General features: G+C 40.9%; 1 pseudogene; it reads left to right on the top strand.

Moving 5' to 3' along the window:
- LOC129188965 (phospholipid-transporting ATPase ABCA1-like) overlaps positions 1 to 19,466 on the top strand; it is a 73,100-nt pseudogene that overhangs the window by 25,206 nt on the left and 28,428 nt on the right.

Raw genomic sequence — 19,466 nt, 5'->3', positions numbered from 1 at the left:
GGTGGGTTGCCTTGTTGCTCATCCGTTCGCTCTGCAGGCTGGCTTTTGGGGGGCCGGTCTTGGTTCTGCCTGCCCCTGTCTGGTGGTAGGGGCTCGGCCTGGCTGTGTGGGGCGGGGTTTGCTGGGTGGTGGGAGGCAGTCCTTCTCCTTTCATATTCTCAGTGACAGTTACACTTTCAAAAATACGCGCACATTTATACACGTTACATACATGAAGACATGCACACATCCACAGAGATACCTATACACGTGTACATATACACACTCGCAGTACATACGTACTTGCCCACATAGCTCTGATTTATCCAGGGCGTTATGATGTTGTTGGTTTTATTACAGTGATGGTGATGTCAGCAATATGATTATAGTTATTACAAATGTGTGCATTACAGTTATTGTCATTCTGTTCACTATCATGGTTCATATTTTCATGGCTGCTATTACCACTAATACTGTATGTACGACTGTTTCAAATCAGTATTGTCACTGTGGCTGTTACTTTAATTTTGTCCTCTGCATTATGGTCTGTACCGACCCCTGAAGGGAAAAGCCGAAAGGAAAAGATGATGATTATGGTCTTTATGGCCGTCACAGAAATTTGCTGATGTCCTGTTTGTTTCTGTTGTTTTGTTATTGTCGTTGAAATTGTTATTACTGTTGTTCTTGTCTCTCTCTGTATTGTCCCCCGCTGCTCCAAATTTGCATAACAACAAAACATCAAATAAGGTCAAAACATCAAATAAAGTCAAATCTATATAACAGGGGAAGTGTATCTTACACTTTTCCCTGGCAGAGCAAATCTGTTGAGCATATAAGGGCATTCAGATCAACAATACTATCAGCCCTAATGGCAAAGAAAGGGAAAAATAAAAAAATTAAAACCTAATATATTGTATGAATGGATATACTGTATATGCTATTTTGATGCACAGTAGTAGCTTATTATTTACGCACATATTGACCACAATGACTTTAAAATGTCATAAAAATGTTTCACTGCACTTTATTTTGATAAACATGCACCGGAATTGCCTGTCGGCCCTGTTGGCTCTTGCGCATGTGTAGCCAGATAAAAGTACGCGTCTTGTGTTGACTTCACTTTGTCTTGTGATCGAGAGAATAAAAAATAGCTTGTAAATTGTGTAGTCAATTGACGACAACTCGTTGCATGCTAAGCCAATCTATGCCAGCGTGTGTGATCGTTCACGTTTCAATCTTGTTTGACTTTGTCATTTTTGTATACACATTTTGCCTGAATTTATACTGGTATACAGGACAGATCTCTATCACAAAAATGTTTAAATTGTTATTTTGTTGTTGTTATTTTGAACCTCTAAAACAGGCATCAAATTAAATTTAGGTTAGTTTCAAATACTTCAAAATGTTGTACTTCTATACTAGTCACATTGTACTATTGGACTAAATAGGTCAGGTAACAAAAGGAGGCTTTGCATTTAAGAACAGTTTTGCAATGTTCTCCGTTCAGGTTCAGCTAGTTGTTGAAAAAAGTAAAATAAATAAGTCATGAAAAATATTTGTAAAAAAAAACAAAAAAACAATTGCAGACGCAGTAGCGGCATGACAAAGCGGGGGCAGTCTGCCCTCCCATGCAGCCCACCACCACAGCTTCAGAAAATCCCAGGGGAAACCCTGTATAGACATACTTAATTAAACATGGATATACTTTGGCGTGGTCAGTGTACAGTTTGTATAGTGGTGTATTATTATCCACTGAAAATGTAAATTCTATGCCCAAGGGGATTAAGGCATTGCTGGAGAACAGTGGTGCTCCTGTGAAATGTTGACCACAATGAGTTCATTTCTGAGGACAGTAAATCGATACTGCTAAACCAGCTGTACGCTGACTATTTTTAAATCCCTTGAGAAGATGTAAGAAAATCGCTTGCTGAAATGTGCAGGGTTTACTCCCTTTGTGAGATATTGTTGAGATCAGAGTTTTTGGTCAGATTGCATCAGTTATGTTGGTTGTGCACGCGGTAATTTTGACAGCTCTAATTTAAATATAAACATAGACAACCTTACTTCACAAAAGTAAGTACAACCCTCATATTTCAGCAACTGTTTTAATTGCAGTAAAGTAGACACCTAGTAAAAAAATAGCTGTATGCTGACTATTTTTAAATCCCCTGAGAAGATGTAATAAAAAGGCTTACTGAAATGTGCAGGGTTTACTCTTGTGAGATATTGTTGAGATAAGAGTTTTCGGTCAGATTGCATGTTTCTGTTTGTAGATCACATTGAACCGGAACCAAGTAACCTGGTCCTTGGTGTCAACATATCAAACTTAGTGAAAATCTACAAGAAGGGAACCAAGTTGGCTGTCAACCACCTCAACCTGAAGTTCTATGAGGGGCAGATCACCTCATTTTTGGGCCCCAATGGAGCAGGCAAAACTACTACCATGTAAGGGCTGATTGACTTAGTTATCTCAGATTTTAGCCTGAATCCATCAGTTTGTGTCAGCTTATCTTCTGCAAGTTTTAAATGGGTTTCGCTAATGCTAATTTATTTATTTTTTTTGCAAACAAAGCCCAGCATATGCTATGTATAGCATAATTAAAATTCTATCGTTAATTATATAATTCATGTATCGTTTATATTAAGGAACTATGCTAAATACAGTAGCTACTGAAACCCCATCATGTTCAAGTTGTTCTTAGTAGTGTGTGGGTTTGTGGGGACGGGGATGTTTCAGATCTGTCCTGACGGGTTTGCTCCCACCTACCTCGGGGACCGTGTACATTAACGGGATGGACATCCGCTACGATATGGATGACATTCGAAGGACCCTAGGAGTGTGTCCACAGCACAATGTCCTGTTTGACACGTAAGGACAATTTTACTTATCCTACACTCAACCAGCTATACTGTATATACACAGTGGGTACGGAAAGTATTCAGACCCCTTGAAAATTTTCACTCTCTGTGTCATTGCAGCCATTTGCCAAAATCAAAAAAGTTGCTTTTATTTCTCATGAATGTGCACTCAGCAACCCATCTTGACAGAAAAAAAAACAGAAATGTAGAAATGTTTGCAAATTTATTAAAGAAAAACTGAAATATCACATGGTCATAAGTATTCAGACCCTTTGCTCAGTATTGAGTAGAAGCACCCTTTTTGTCTTCTTGGGAATGATGCAACAAGTTTTTCACACCTGGATTTGGGGATCCTCTGCCATTCTTCCTTGCAGAACCTCTCCAGTTCTGTCAGGTTGGATGGTGACCATTGGTGGACAGCCATTTTCAGGTCTCTCTAGGGTCACAGAGGAACGGTCACAGAGTTGTTCTGAAGCCACTCCTTTGTTATTTTAGCTGTGTGCTTAGGGTCATTGTCCTGTTGAAAGGTGAACCTTCGGCCCAGTCTGCGGTCCTGAGCACTCTGGAATGTTTTCCTCCAGGATATCTCTGTACTTGGCTGCATTCATCTTTCCTTCAATTGCAACCGGTCGTCCTGCAGATGAAAAACACCCCCACAACATGACGCTCCCACCACCATGTTTCACTGTAGGGATTGTATTGGGCAGGTGATGAGCAGTGCCTGGTTTTCTCCACACATACCGCTTAGAATTAACACCAAAAAGTTAAATCTTGGTCTCATCAGACCAGAGATTCGTATTTCTCATAGTCTGGGAGTGCTTCATGTGTTTTTTTGGCAAACTATATGCGTGCTTTCATGTGTCTTGCACTGAGGAGAGGCGTCCGTTGGGCCACTCTGCCATAAAACCCGACTGGTGGAGGGCTGCAGTGATAGTTGACTTTGTGAAACTTTCTCCCATCTCCCTACTGCATCTCTGGAGCTCAGCCACAGTGATCTTTGGGTTCTTCTTTCCATCTCTCACCACGGCTCCTCTCCCACGATTGCTCAGTTTGGCTGGATGACCAGGTCTAGGCAGAGTTGTGGTCGTTCCAAACTTCTTCCATTTGAGGATTATGGAGGCAACTGTGCTCTTAGGAACCTTGAGTGCTGCAGAAATTCTTTTGTAACCTTGTCCAGATCTGTGCCTTGCCACGATTCTGTCTCTGAGATCCTTGGGCAGTTCCTTCGACCTCATGATTCTCATTTGCTCTGGCATGCACTGTGTGAGCTCTAAGGTCTTATATAGACAGGCGTGTGCCTTTCCTAATCAAGTCCAATCAGTTTAATTAAACACAGCTGGACTCCAATAAAGGAGCTGAACCATCTCAAGGAGGATCAGAAGGAATGGACAGCATGTGAGTTAAATATGAATGTCGCTGCAAAGGGTCTGAATACTTATGACCATGAGATACTTCAGTTTTTCTTTTTTAATAAATTAGATTTGATTTTGGCAAATGGCTGCAATGACACAAAGAGTGAAAAATTTCAAGGGGTCTGAATACTTTACGTACTTACACTTTATATATATATATATATATATATATATATATATATATATATATATATATATATATACTGTGTGTATATATATATGTGTGTGTGTGTGTGTGTGTGTGTGTGTGTATATGAATATCAGCTATGAGAGTCAATACTTTGGTATGTTATGAAAAAATTACGTCTTTTGAAAGACAGTATAGCTGGAGTGTTTACTGTATCTGCTTAATAGTTTTATACCGTATCTGCTTAATAGTTTTTGTATGTGTATTACATGGGTAGTTTAATGTTTAATTTTCTGTGTTTTCTCTCTTTACAGTCTAACAGTGGATGAGCACATGTGGTTTTATGGATGTCTCAAGGGTTTGCCTGAAGCACAGGTGAAGGCAAAAGTGGACTCTCTGCTTGATGATGTCGGTCTGCTGCAAAAGCGACATGAACAGACCAAAAACCTCTCTGGTGAGTAGACGATATTGATAAGCAGCATGATAGTCCTCAGAAAAAAATACTTCCTGTTCCAAAGTGAACCATTGCATTCTCCCTACCAGGTGGCATGAAGCGGAAGCTGTCTGTGGCACTTGCATTTGTTGGCAACCCCAAGGTGGTTGTTTTGGATGAACCTACAGCAGGGGTTGACCCGTACGCCCGCAGTGGGATTTGGGACCTGCTGCTCAAATACCGCAAAGGTGAACCGCAGCTGTCACTTCGAAGGTGGCAAAAAATACAATTCTTTGCTACATTTAAATGACTTCTGATTGAGTCTAAGAGTTTGGACTTTTCTTACAGATGACATTCAAACAGTGTTTAGTAGGAATGCCCCGATCAGGGTTTTATGCTTCCAATTCCGATACCAATCATCCAGGACTGAAATTGACCAATACCGATGACACAGATTACTTATACATGACTTACATTACTTTTTTCATGGGACCAAGAATTCCTGGCTGCACCCTTGCCACTGGCTATATGATATGAAAAAAGGAACCATAAAATCACCTTAATTTAGACAAAAACATTCGACTTACTTTTTGAAGAGAACATACATCACTTCCAGAGGATGACACGGCACGGTGTTTAGTCAATCTTAGGGACTGTCCACACAGGAACGTTTTCAGGTCAAAACAGCGGGGTCCTCTGAAAGTGGAATCAGTCAAATTTGCTCTCTTGTGTCAGTGTGGAGCAAGCCACGACTTCGCGAAAATTATGACGTCACCGCCCCTTTGCCACCCCGTTGCCATCACGTGACCCGAAGTGACAAGCCGACACACCAACATAATATCTGAATGTTTTGACTGGCATGACTCATTCCAGTTGACATTCTTCTGATAAGTTGTTGTCTCAAACTCCAAAATGACTAATGGGCGCCACACACAGTAGGTGACAAATGACTGCGATTGGCGAAACTCATTGCCAACGCATAGCAAACCATGCACATGGGAGGAGACGAGCGGCTGCGACCAGCCACACGGGTGAGCGACGTTTTCACATCCAGAGCGAATTGTACGAGTCTCCCATGGTTTTGATTGACTGTCTTGCTAGTACCAGACCTTGCTTTCATTGAAGGTAAACTTACATAAATGTTCGTGTAGATGAATGTAAACTTACCCACTATACGACTACTTGCTGATTTCTTTTTTAGCTCTCGAAATTATTTTTTAGAAATGTCAAATAGTTCTGGGAAATCTGACACGGCAAGTATAGCGTACTGATGAGCATCCTGTCTGCTCATGGGACTCCTGCTGATTGGTCCTCGTCTGGGCGACAGCGATGAAAAGTTTTTTTTCACCTTTCTGGGATTGCGTCAGTGTGTGCACGAATACGCACGTACACAAACTTTCACACGCACAAATTTTGCCTGATCGCGTCACAAACAAGCATGTGCACGAATACGCACGTACACAAACTTTCACATGCAGAAATTTTGGCTGGACGGCAACATGCGATAATTGCGCAGGTTCAACTGAAAATGAATGGAGTAGAGGCGATGTCGCCTCCCCCGTGTGCGGCACCCATAACAGAAGTAATTCACTTCGTCGTAAGTCTTATGTGCAAGTGTTTTTTCTTCGATAGTTTTGGTACCAAATGGTTCTATCTTCGCTGTTACGGCTCTACATTTAGGTGTACCTTACCTACAGTGGTATGCACACATTTGGGCCCCCCTGACAATTTCCATCATTGATATTTACTAATCATTGGGTGTTAGTAGAATGAATCTACAATTTGATTTTAATATATCAAATAACTGATGGACAGAGCAATATTTCAATAGTGAAATGAGGTTTATTGGATTAACAGAAGATGTGCAATATGCATCATCACAGCACTTTATTCCAAAATGAAGCATGCTCGTCAAAATGTTCTTTTGCATACCTCAGGCGGCAAATTACAGTTTGATGTTATAGTTCTTTGGAAGTGGGCTGTTTGACAGTTCTCACCATCTACCATCCTTCACCTTTGCCTCTTTGATATTTTTCCTGGCCTACCAGTACTGGCCTTAACCATAACTGTGTTTGTGGTCTTCCATTTCCTCACTGTGTTCCTCATACTGGAAACCTATAGTTGGAATCTCTGAGATGGCTCTTCGTAGCCTTAGCGTAAAACATGGTGTTTAAACAATCTTCATTTTCAGATCATTTCACAGCTGTTTTGAGGACCCCATGCTTGTCCTTTCAGGAGATTGAAAGAGAAAAACAGCTTGCAATTGGCCACATTAAATACCTTTGATTAGATGAGTGGATGTAACTGTTGATGAAATTCAAGCCTTTATGAGCTCACAACACCCATTTAGTGTTCTAATTAACCAGTGCTAGGTACATAGAGGTATTCAAATCAACAAAATGACAGGGATGCCCAAATCTCTGCACCTTAATTTTGTTTTGATACATATTGCAGATCTTGCGTTAATCCAATCAACCTGATTTCACTTCTGAAATACCACTGTGTCCATCAGTTATATGGTATATCAAAATGATAATAGATCCAAATATCCATTGACAAATTGTCAGGGGTGCCCAAACTGTTCTATATGACTGTATTCCATCGTTTTCACTTAGTGATCCGATTTACTAATGTGTGTGGAAACAATTGCACAAAAAAAATCCCAGGAGCATTTCTGTGTGGACAGGGCCCGAAACAACCACAGTTATTTGTCATGTTTTTATTTTTTCCTCCATCAGGCCGAACCATCATCCTGTCCACTCACTACATGGACGAGGCGGAGCTACTTGGTGATCAGATCGCCATCATCTCCAACGGGAAGCTATGCTGCTGTGGCTCGCCACTCTTTCTTAAATCTAAACTGGGATCTGGCTACTATCTGACTGTGGTCAAGAAAGAACAGTTGAACCCCAGCGCACCCACCAGTACGAGAATCGGCAAGGACAAGCCTGCTCTAACCAAGGTTTGATGTTACATACATCTCAGCAGTCTGTCAAGCAGTGATATATTATGATTTAGGTCCAACAATACAACAGCCGTATCAAAAATTGTGCCTGCCTGTGTGTGTTTCAATTTAATTGAGGTCTTGCATTGGACCTCGTTGTGTTTCAGGACAGCAAGTCATCCTTTTGCAGAGACAATGGGCTGAGTGGTGAGGGCAACACCACATGTGAGCGTTTTTTTGTCAATTTAATACGATCTGGAAACATTCTGAATAAAGCAATGGTATGATTAACAATCTATGGTAGATGTGTCTGCACTGCTCTCTTTGGCACAACACCACATTCCTGGAGCAAGGCTTGTGGAAGAGTCAGGTCGTGAAGTAGTGATAAATCTACCCCGGGAGGCTGCAAAGAACAGCAGCTTAGCTGTACTCCTGTCTGAACTGGATCAGAAGCTTGATGAACTCGGAATCAGCAGCTACGGATTGTCTGACACATTGGAAGAAGTAAGCATTTTTGGCCACACATGAATACAGGTGGTCCTCAGGTTACATACAATATCCATCCATCCATCCATCCACATCCATCCATCCATCCATCCATCCATCCACATTCGAAGCTCTCCCGGAGGTGGGAGTTGAAACTCCTTCTGACAGGGGACTCTGCTAGATGTTCCCAGCAGACCCTCACAGATCAGGGGCGCTGGTCCTCCCAATGACATCTCAACAGGTCTCACTGCTGTTCGGTGCATAAACACCTGCACCCATGCGGTCCCTGAAAGCAGTTTTGGATGACTCTGCACACTGTTTTTTTTAACGTCAAGTTCTACTGACGTCACTGCAACCCAGACTTCCTTATATGGGCTGCAGATTGCATGCATTTAGTAGGCTGAGTTCTGACCGTGTGTGCGTGGCCAGTTGGGTTGAGGTTACAATACAATCTATATCTGTACAGATGGTTGTGAGAGCCAAGCAATGAGACAAGTGCTTCACATAGTGTATTCTTCCGGTGTGCACTGCACTGTAACTAGATATTGAGCGAGTTCAGTATTTTTGGACCATAATTCTGTTTTCAATTTATGGTAGCGTGTACGCAACCATGAAACGCTGAAACTCGGAACGCCGTAATCCAATGACCACCTGTAATACAAAAACAAAAAGGCATTTGAGACTGTCCAGCTTATGTCCAGTTAATACAAAAGCAGTGGGAGAATCTGTAACCTCTGGCCTTCAGAATGAGGAACCTAATTACAGGTTGTCCTTGGTCTACAGTGTTTCGTGTTTGTACGTTTCGTGGCTATTAATTTTAAAACAAATTAATTGGTGACTCTAAAATGGCCATACGTATGAATGTGAGTGTGAATGGTTGTTGGGTCCGGCAAAATGATCTGACACATTTGTAGGTTAAATAAAAGGCAAATAAAGTAAAGAAACAAGAAAATGTTTTATTATCGAAAAGTACATATAATGCCATTCTGTTTCATTATGTTTTTTTTAATATCAGAAATATTTTTATTAAATTTTGACAAAGTAAAAAACAAATACACACAATGTTTGCTGGTAGTTTAGGCATAGAACGAGAGAGAGAGAAAACAAAAACAGCAAAATAACTAACAAAAAGCCCCAACACAAAAAACACCCACAAAGTAAGCCACACACAGCCCAAAGAGACAGAGGTCCGAGTTTGGTAGGACAACCAAATGCAAAACAACCTAAGCAAATGCACAAGTGAATTAAACAACAGATGACAGCAAATAGGCCAGAGAGGGAAAGCTATTGGGGAGCGCAGGTAAATTTAAAGTTGTGGAAATATACTAAGAAAGGTCCCCAGACATTTTGGAATTTTTCTTTGGCATTACAAATTGATGAGTAATGAATTTTCTCCAAATTTAGACAGGACATGACATCTCTCAGCCACTGAGCGTGGGTGGGCGGAGCAGCATCCTTCCACCTTAACAGAATTGCCCGTCTGGCCAAAGGACAAACTTCGTTGTCGTGTGGGGGTCAAACGCGAGTCGGGTTCACCTGTGGTGCCAAACAGTGCTATTAAAGGGTTGGGTTGCAAGGGTAAATTGATAATTACAGAAAGTGTCTGAAAGACTTGCCTCCAATACTTTTCCAGGCTAGGACAAGACCAAAACATGTGGATAAGTGTGGCATCCTCCGTCTTACACTTGTCACAACAGGGATCCACCTCTGGATATATACGGGCTAGTTTGGATTTTGACATATGAGTCCTGTGTACAACTTTAAATTGTAGCAAGCTATGGCGGGCACAAATAGAGGTTGAATTGATCGTTTTAAAGATTACATGCCACATGTCACCTGTCAAAGACATATTTAGGTCTTCCTCCAATGCTGTTTTGATGTTAATCAGAGAGGTCTGTCTTATGTCCAACAGTTTGACATAAACAGTAGAAATTAACCCCTTGCGTAATGGTTAAAAGTCCAGAAGTGGATCAACAATGTTCGTACCAGGAGTCTCAGGAAAATTTGGTAATCGACTGTAAACATAGTGCCTAACCTGGAAGTACCGAAAGAGATGGGACTTTGGAAGATTATATTGTTCCGTTAATTGCTGGAATGACATGAACGTATTATCGATAAACAGGTCCCGGAAACACAATATGCCTCGTCTACGCCACTCCCGGAACCCCAGATCCAGCAAGGAAGGTTGGAAAAGATGATTGTCTGAAATGGGGCTAAAAAGGCAGAGATCTTCAAAACCAAAATGTCTCCTAAACTGGGCCCACACCCTCAACGTATGCCAGACCACTGGATTATCGATACGTTTGCTTGACGGAAAAGGGAGTGCAGATCCAAGTAACGCTGGAATAGAAACATTTTTAGCCACATTCAACTCCATCTCCACCCATATAGGCCGGTCATAACGGTACTGATAGTATGACCAGAATATGACCCATCGAATATTGGCTGCCCAATAATAACAGCGAAAGTTAGGCAACGCCATCCCACCCTCTTGCTTAGATTTTTGTAGATGGATTTTATTCAACCTAGGACGCTTGCCCTTCCAAATATAGGAAGATATGACCGAGTCCAAAGTATCAAAAAAAGACTTTGGGATGAAGATTGGGATGGATTGAAAAAAATACAAAAATTTGGGAAGAATGGTCATTTTAATGGAGTTGATTCGACCGGCCAAAGTAGTGGAAAGTGGCGACCACTGTGCCAGACACTGCCTCGTGTGGTTTAATAGACTCAGGAAATTTTCTTTGAAAAGACTTGTTTCATTATGTTTTAAAAATTAAATCAGTCAAATGGGATCCATTATTGTCCACACACTCAATGCAGATCCATTAGCTCTGAAGTTAGTAACCCATAACAAAATTGTGTTTCGAGCTGGTACGGGATCATGTCTACCAAGATTGAAGTGGAAACGGAACGCTCGTTGTGTCGCAGTTACAGATTCGTTTGTTTTGATAAATGTTTCCACAATGAAAGCGCGATGCTCACCAGTCCAATTCATGGCAGCAACTGAAAAAGAAACGAAAAACGGCATTATAAAGAAACAAAGCAAAATGGCATTATATGTACTTTTCGAAAATAAAAACACTTTTTTGTTTCTTTACTGTATTTGCAATTTATTTAACCTACAAATGTGTCAGATCATTTTGCCTGACCCTGTATATGTGCCCTGAGATTGGCCGGCGACCAGTCCAGGGTGTACCCCGCCTGTCGCCCGAAGTCAGCTGGGATAGGCTCCAGCATACCTCCGCGACCCTTGTGAGGAGAAGCGGCATAGAAAATGGATGGATGGATGGACAAAGTGAATTGCTATCAAAAGCTTTAAAGCTCCACCTTTGAAGAAAATGAATTTGATTTTTTCCAGATCTTTCTTCGAGTGACAGAGGAATCCGATGTTGATGCTGAACCAGAGCTGGATGCTGATCGTTCTCGGCGGCTTCAAGCATCAAAGCAGAGGCAGCAATCGCAAAAACAAGGGGCAGGTGTGTGTGTTTGTTTTGCACAGGGTGTTTTGTTTAGAATCAGTCTCTCGTTTCATTGCTCCATCTGACTGTTTTTCCATACTGCTGCCTGGAAAGAAATGGCTCTAATTAAAGTACAGTAGAAAAATTATTGCAATGCACTTGACTTGTAAAAGATAGAAATGAATTAATGACTTTTCTCATGAAACAATTATACCAAATCATTAGACTCTGCAGCGCAAGCCTAATTTGTAGTCAGCCTGTCTAAGTTTAGGAGTTATAAATGCACAGCCATCAACATAATGTAATATGAAATTTAGTCTTAGTAACATCTCAGGAATTATTTATTCTCTACTTTTCCAGTAAATAATTAGTCTGGGATGGTTAAATTCATCTACAAAAGTGCCATCATGTAGTCCATCAGACCCAAGAAAATAGTTTGTTCCTATGCACAATGTGAACTGAAGAAATAAAACGGTTGATTGTCATTACAACAGTGTTAAGTCTAGGATGACCTCACTACAATTTGTCACTTGGAATGTCAGGGGAGTTGGGTGAACAGAAAAAAGACAAAACATTTTCAACCATTTGAAGAGCACCCGGGCAGACATTGTCATATTACAAGAGACTCACATCTCCACATCAGCTGTTCATACATTTCACTCACTACATTACCCAAGCACACATTTAGCAAGTATTTAGCAACTCGATAGAGGGATAGCTGTTTTACAGGAGGGTGAATTTTACACTCCACACCAATATTTCAGACACAGGAGATTATAATAATTAACATATCTGTTGACAATGTGAATTTTTGCATTGCCAACATATACTGTATGGTCCTAATGTTGATGACCCCTCCTTCTTTCACATATTTTCTTCTCTCTCTGCACATTTGGATTCAAGCTTGAAATTGGGAAGGGACCTCAACTTAGTATTTAATCCAGAAATGGACAGGTCCAGCCCTGCTGGGAGGCATTGTTAGTCTCAGTCAACAGCGATACTGAAGAAATACATGAATGACTTTGGTCTATGTGATGCTTGGCATTCTTATCACCCTACTCAGAGGGAATATACTTATTTCTCAGCAGTGCACCACATCTCGTATTGACTACTTTTAACAAGTAGGTCAATCTTAGCAGACATGAAACATTCATATACACCCTATCACCATTTGTGACCACGCCCCAGTCTCTCTCTTTTTTACGAACCAAACTACAAGCGCACCTAATAAATGCTGGAGATTTAATACATCATTACTTAAAGACACAGATTTCGTAAAATACTTTGGACAAAGTTTTCAGACTTTTAATGACCAACAAGCTTGGATTCTCTGGGAGACAGCAAAAGTAGTAATGCGCAGGGAAACGTTTTCCTATTCATCATATAAGAATAAGAACGAAAGATTATTGGAATTAGAGTTGGAGAAAAGAAAATCATACTCCTTGAAACCGCTTGTGCTGACTTCCAAGATGAGCACTCCATGAGTAACCTAATAAAATTGAAACTATGCTTAAAAGAAATTACTGATAAGAAAATTCAGTACCAGCTGCAGGGACTACGTTTGGAGAAGTCAGAGCATGGCAATAAACCGGAAAATACTTAGCTAAACAACTAAAACTTAATAAAGAAAAAAGTTCAATCTCCTCCATTAGAGACTCAGGAGGTAATATCACTCACCTCCAGGAGGAAATAAATTCTGTCCTTAGGGACTTTTATAAAAAAACGTATATACACCTCAGATTAATCCATCTCTCCCAGACATGGATACATTTCTCAATACCATAGAATTACCCAAATTAAATGAAAAACAGGTGACAAACTTAGATTTACCCATTTCATTAACAGAACTTCATGATGCTCTACAGCAGATGCCAAATAAGACCTGACAGGTTCCCTTCTTATTTTAAAAAAGCATTCTGGTCATTACTAGCCCCAATATTTCTTAGTTTTGCAAATTAGAGAGAGCGCACGCCTGCCCCCAAACATGAACTCTGCTACAGCCTCCTGCTGAAACCGGATAAGGAACTCCAGTTATCGTCCAATTTCACTGATTAATGCAGATCTTAAAATAATATGCAATGTATTAGCTAGAAGACTGGAAAAGGTTAGCCCCATATAATGCACCCTGATCAATCAGAATATCAAGGGGAGACACTCAACTAGCAATGTATGCCGTCTAATCAGTCTGATTTATTGAACCTCTTGCAGCCGCAATTCGACAACATGTAAATACACAGTTAAAGGGATCCACACGACAAATGTTCATCATAAGATAAGCCTTTATGCTGATGATTTATTACTCTACTTTTCCAAGGGCAAGTGAGCACTTTTCCTTTGTTAAGATAATCCATCCCACCTCACAGTATGCCCACAATAAAAGTCCACTCTGAAATGTGCAGTTTTGTTTTATTGTTTTAATTTTATTATCTTGCGGCATCTGTGGCATTGTGCTGTGTGACAAAACTGCACATTTCAGAGTGGCCTTTTATTGTGGGCAGTCTAAGGCACACCTGTGCACTAATGATGGTGTCTGATCAGCATCTTGATCTGGCACACCTGTGAGGTGCTCCATCTCCTTTGGCAAAGGAGATGTGCACACTATCACAGATTTAGACAGATTTGTGAACAATATATGAGAGAAATGGGGATGTTGTATGTGTGCAAAAAGTTTTAGATCTTTGAGTTCATCTCAAAACAAAAGTGTTTCTGCAAATGTAACCATGCGATATTCCCTCATGTAACTTGTCACGCATGTCTGAACATACCATAAAATACCACCTGGGATACAAGTCTAAAAAGAAGTTAAATACTCTATTTTAAAACATGACAACACAATAAATGTGGCAAGAATGCCATATTGTACCAAGCAGCAAATACAGAGATACATATATGTACTGCTTTCCAATGTCACATTAAATTATTGTTTCATTTCTGGCTGTATGGGAATCAGCACACTTTTCCTTCACTGGTACCTGTCTGTGATCTCATTACACAAAAAACCCACAAAATGTCCAAATAAAAAGCAAAATAGTTGCAAAAAAACAAACAAAAAAAACAGTGTTAAGTGTTCAAATTTTGCTGTCACAGAACCTCTGGAGACGGACGTGCTGAGTGGAGATGGTCGAGGTGAGTTACCCTTGAGTGGATGGCAGCTGAGCTGGCAGCAGCTGAGAGCTCTCTTCATCAAACGGTGGCTGTATGCTCGCAGGAGTCGTTGGGGAGTCTTTGCTCAGGTGAGGATGAGGCATTCTCTTCTGTTTATTAATCTGATCTGAGTCACTAAGATGCTAAGTATTTCTGTGCTTCAGATTGTCCTGCCTGTTGTGATTGTGCTGGGCCCTTTGATCGCCAGTGTCATTGTATCATCACAAGGGAAGTATCCTGCCCTGCAGCTCCAGCCCTGGATGTATGGAGAACAGTACACTTTCTTCAGGTAGACATGACATATTCAAATTGAACTCATTTTGCACCAGCAGCTCTTCTTAGTTATTTTTTGGCGCGGTCTGTTGGGGTAACAGCATACCGGAATCTTATGATTTGTCAACCAAGAATACTGTCACTTCTCTACAAAAATGTGCCTTTACTAAAACAAATCCTTCAGCCACATGACAAGAAGAATGTGGAAGTGTCCTTTTAAGTCTTTACTGCTACAAGTTGTCTACAACAGGCTTTCTTAACCTTTTTCATCTCGGGGCCCAACCTTTCCAGTACAAAATATTAACACTGAATTGGCAGTCTTATTTGATTTGTGGTCAGTAACAATGGCTAAGCTACTTACAGTTTAACAAGCCTAAGCCTTGTCAAGTCACATAAAACCATGTGCTCATCAAAGATACATATCATTCAAACATAAACCATCACATACGTACATATGAAGAATGATGACATCATACCGATAAATGTATAAAAAAAAAATAGCTCTGACAACAGATAACAAAAAGCTCCAATGAGGCGTGATTATCCGTACTGTGCTGTAGGTGGGTTAGCGAGAGCAAATAAGCACTCCTATGTGTGACATGCTGCAAACAGACTGTTGTAGCTTGAACTGAGCTCATTTGTAAACGGATGGTGTCGATCGTGTGGGACTTGTCAATGTTTCAAAGGAAGACATTTTGCGAAATGCCCCAAATGCTTTGCAAACATTCCGCAATGAGGGGAAAAAAACCATCCAGCTAACCCTATCAGCCACCTGAAACACCAACATCTCTATGTCGGACTTGTTCCTATCGCAGCGGCTTTTTAGAAGTGCAAAAAATGTTGCTAGTGGAGCCACAGTTTGTACTTCTGAGATTTTTTTTAATGGTTTGTTAATGGGCCAAATCTACAGGTACACTTTGTCAAGTCCAATTTAGTTTGAGTCCTTCGTACCTCCAGGTGTGCACAAACTACAGTTAAATCGAAATAAATAAAAAAATACAGTATAAAAAAGCTATCGTATTCATCTTGAAAAAAAATGTTTCCCTAATAAATATAGTTATCGGGTGATAAAATAAATTTAAAGATAAAATAGAAGTGCAAATAAAAATACAGCCCTGTTCTCTGTAAATTAATTTATAACATTTTTCAGCAGCTTTTATTTTTGCATGTTACAGCCAGAAGTCTTTCTTCATATATGTGGAAAATGAACGATTGCAGTCACAACTCAGTGTTGTTGCCTGTTACAACTCCCTTCTTACCAAACTCATCATTAACTTCTGCTATAGACTTGTGGGTGTCGTCTTCTGCTTGTTTGAGATTATAACTCGATTTACGCATTACTGCCACGATTAGTGGGAAGGTGTATTACATGTGAGCATCTCGCAGCCCTCAACGGCCCACAAGTGCACAAACGGATGTCATTTAACGGCTTTGTAGGGGGCGGGTGGGGCCAACTGCTCTACAGCCCAAAGTCCTTACATTTGAGCTGCTGCTGCCCCAAACTAGCCTGTAACACTTGATGAAAACATCTTACATTCACAGATCACGACTGACAGGTGCAAAGTTATGACATCCACTATAAAATCAGCTTGTCATTTGATTTTATCTAGACACCATGCTATTGTCATTCTGACCTCTGATCACAAATTTAAAGCAATGATGCTCCTGAAAGTGAAACCACGAAGAACCTACTGGAAGCTCTGCTGGACAAGCCAGGTTTTGGAACCAAGTGTATGGAGAAGGAAAACAACGTGTAAGACAACTCCTTGTCGCAAACATAATTAAGGCGTATGTGCCTTAGGCCATGTCCACACGAACACGGATATTTTCAAAAACGCACATCTGCCCCTCTCCGGTGTAAAAAGACATCTGTATTCACACGGTGTTATTTCTATCCACACAAATACGCATACGAACACTGCCATGCACATGCCAACGTAAAGGGGGCGCCACAGCCATGGACTGTTTTTAACCAATCAGAAGCGCCGGTGACATCATTTCCGTCACAACAAACATGGCCATGTACAGGAGAAGACATGTGGGCTGCTAGCAAAGTAGCATTACTTTTCAGTATGTTATTTCATATTTGTCAGCAAAGTATATTGAATATAAAACTTACAATGGCTAAAGTATGTTCTTTATTCAAATGTAGCAGATGTCGATTAGCCTTACAATGCTGTGAAGTGTAGTTCATTTTATCGGTCAAGAAAGAACCCCAACGGCTGTGACGCTATCATTGCTGAAATAATTCTGTGTCTGTCAAATTGTACTTGTTCATCCACAATAGTTGTGCAGCACAAGATATAACAGACAAGACAGGCATACAGTATATACTGTAACAGGGAAGCTTTCAATGTGAGTGCGAAGCAGCTCAGTGAAAGTCGTCCCACCAGCTAGAGGTCCGATAGGGTCTTGTCCCAACTCTCCATCGGGCGTCGTAGCCGTTTCAGCGAGCAAAATAGCAGCAGTCGTGTCCTCCTCTGAAGCCCATAATGGCGCCTTTGTTCATCAATGTTTTCCAAAAGCTCTGTTTTTATGGACAAAAACCTCTGTTTGCATGTGGATGTGAGGCCAAAACGCATAGAAAAATATGCGTTTTTAAAATTTCCATATTTGTCTGGACAGGGCCTTAAAGTAAACCAGAATAAGTCGGTATAACTTGGCGAAGTGTAAAATCGCTGCCTTGTCCACTCACATGTCCCACCAAAAGGCCTCAGTGTGACAGCCAGGAGCGGCCTGAGGTCTCTGACTCCACATTGGAAATGTTCAATAAAGGCAACTGGACCAAAGACAGTCCTTCTCCTGATTGTCAATGCAGCACATTGGATCAAAGACGGATGTTCCCTGATTGTCCGGAGGGGGCAGGCGGACCTCCGCCACCACAGGCAAGTATAATGTCACATTACTAATTTCCACACATTAAACATTTATTGACTTGGACCATTAGGTTCTAAGACTTTGGACGTTTTCTGACATGAAAAGCATTGATGTAGCAACGATTCTATAGCATTCAGATGACTTCCTTAGGATACAGTCACATTGCTCTAATGTCATTTCTGTTCGACTCAGAACCCTTAAAGGAAAACTGCCCTTTTTTCTGGAATTTTGCCCATCATCCCCAATCCTTATGTGAGACATACTGTATTTCTCTTTTCTGAGCGGTCTAAAGAGAGAAAAACTGCTAGCACAAGGCAGCTAACATTGCAGGTAATGGGATTCTGCTGAGAAGGCCTTTATTAATACACCTCCCAACAGGTTTTAGCATTTTATATATGTACATGCTGTAACCACGTAGTAACAGGCACATTCATGATAATATGTAATACTTAACAGTATTTTGCCGTATTTTGTTTATTGTAAGAATTACCCAAATTTTTGTCCGGGGCGCATTGGTTTCTCATAGCCCATGGCAACAAACACTACTTCTGTCAACAACAGAAGCATAGAGAGATCGTTGCGATCACTAATCATGGCAGACTTCCTGGGAGGCGGCGACAACAACTACTTGTACTTTTACTCCCCCCAGGCAGAGAATAAGATGGCTGGGTGTTAGGCAGGTCCAGCCATAGTGAAACACTAAGCCATCCTGTAGTGTTATCATGTAGCACTATTGCTAAGTGTTGGATTGGAAAAATAACAACACAACAAAACAGTCACTTACAATGTCCAATCTCACTGGGATGCCGACTGATGAGATGGCTTTATCTTTCAGCACAAGACTTGTGCTCCCCCATGAGCTGGTGAATTCAACATACCGGTAGTCCTCAGGTAAAAAAGAGAGCATCTGCCTGGGTCTTCCTAGCGATGTCGGGTAGTGTCCACTGCTTCAATCTGTCCGGATGTTTAGTTGGATGTGGAATGTCAAAGTTGACCAACTTTTGAGCTTGTTGCATGATTTATAATCCAGCGTTAACTTTTCCAAACTAATGTTACCTCTCTATTGGCCTGAAGCTCGGTGTGTGACTCTGTGTGTGTCACTATGCCACAAAATTAGTTCTTCAGTGTTAGCTCGTACGATAACAATGTCACTGTAGCTTGGTTCATATGCAGGTCACGTTATGTAAATGGAACATTGTTGGTGCTTTCTTTGAGTTTTTCTTAAGAGGGCTTTCTCGACAAAATAGGTGGGTCTCATTCCATGCATTAGCTGCCTCGTACTAGCTGTTTTTCTCTCTTCAGAAGGCCCAGAAAAGTGAAAGACGTGTGTTCATGTCTCACATAAGGATTGTGGATGATGGGCAAAAAAAGTGCAGCTTTCCTTGAAGCGCATATTTGCATTTTTTCTGGAGATTACACAATGCTGTGTTGTTTTTAACCACAATTAAAATCATTGTTTTTTTTTTCTTCT

Source organism: Dunckerocampus dactyliophorus, chromosome 10, assembly GCF_027744805.1.
Source record: "Dunckerocampus dactyliophorus isolate RoL2022-P2 chromosome 10, RoL_Ddac_1.1, whole genome shotgun sequence".
In the NCBI taxonomy this organism is placed as follows: Eukaryota; Metazoa; Chordata; class Actinopteri; order Syngnathiformes; family Syngnathidae; genus Dunckerocampus; species Dunckerocampus dactyliophorus.
The sequence above is the reverse complement of the archived record's forward strand: the minus strand, read 5'-3'. Positions and strand labels throughout refer to the sequence as shown.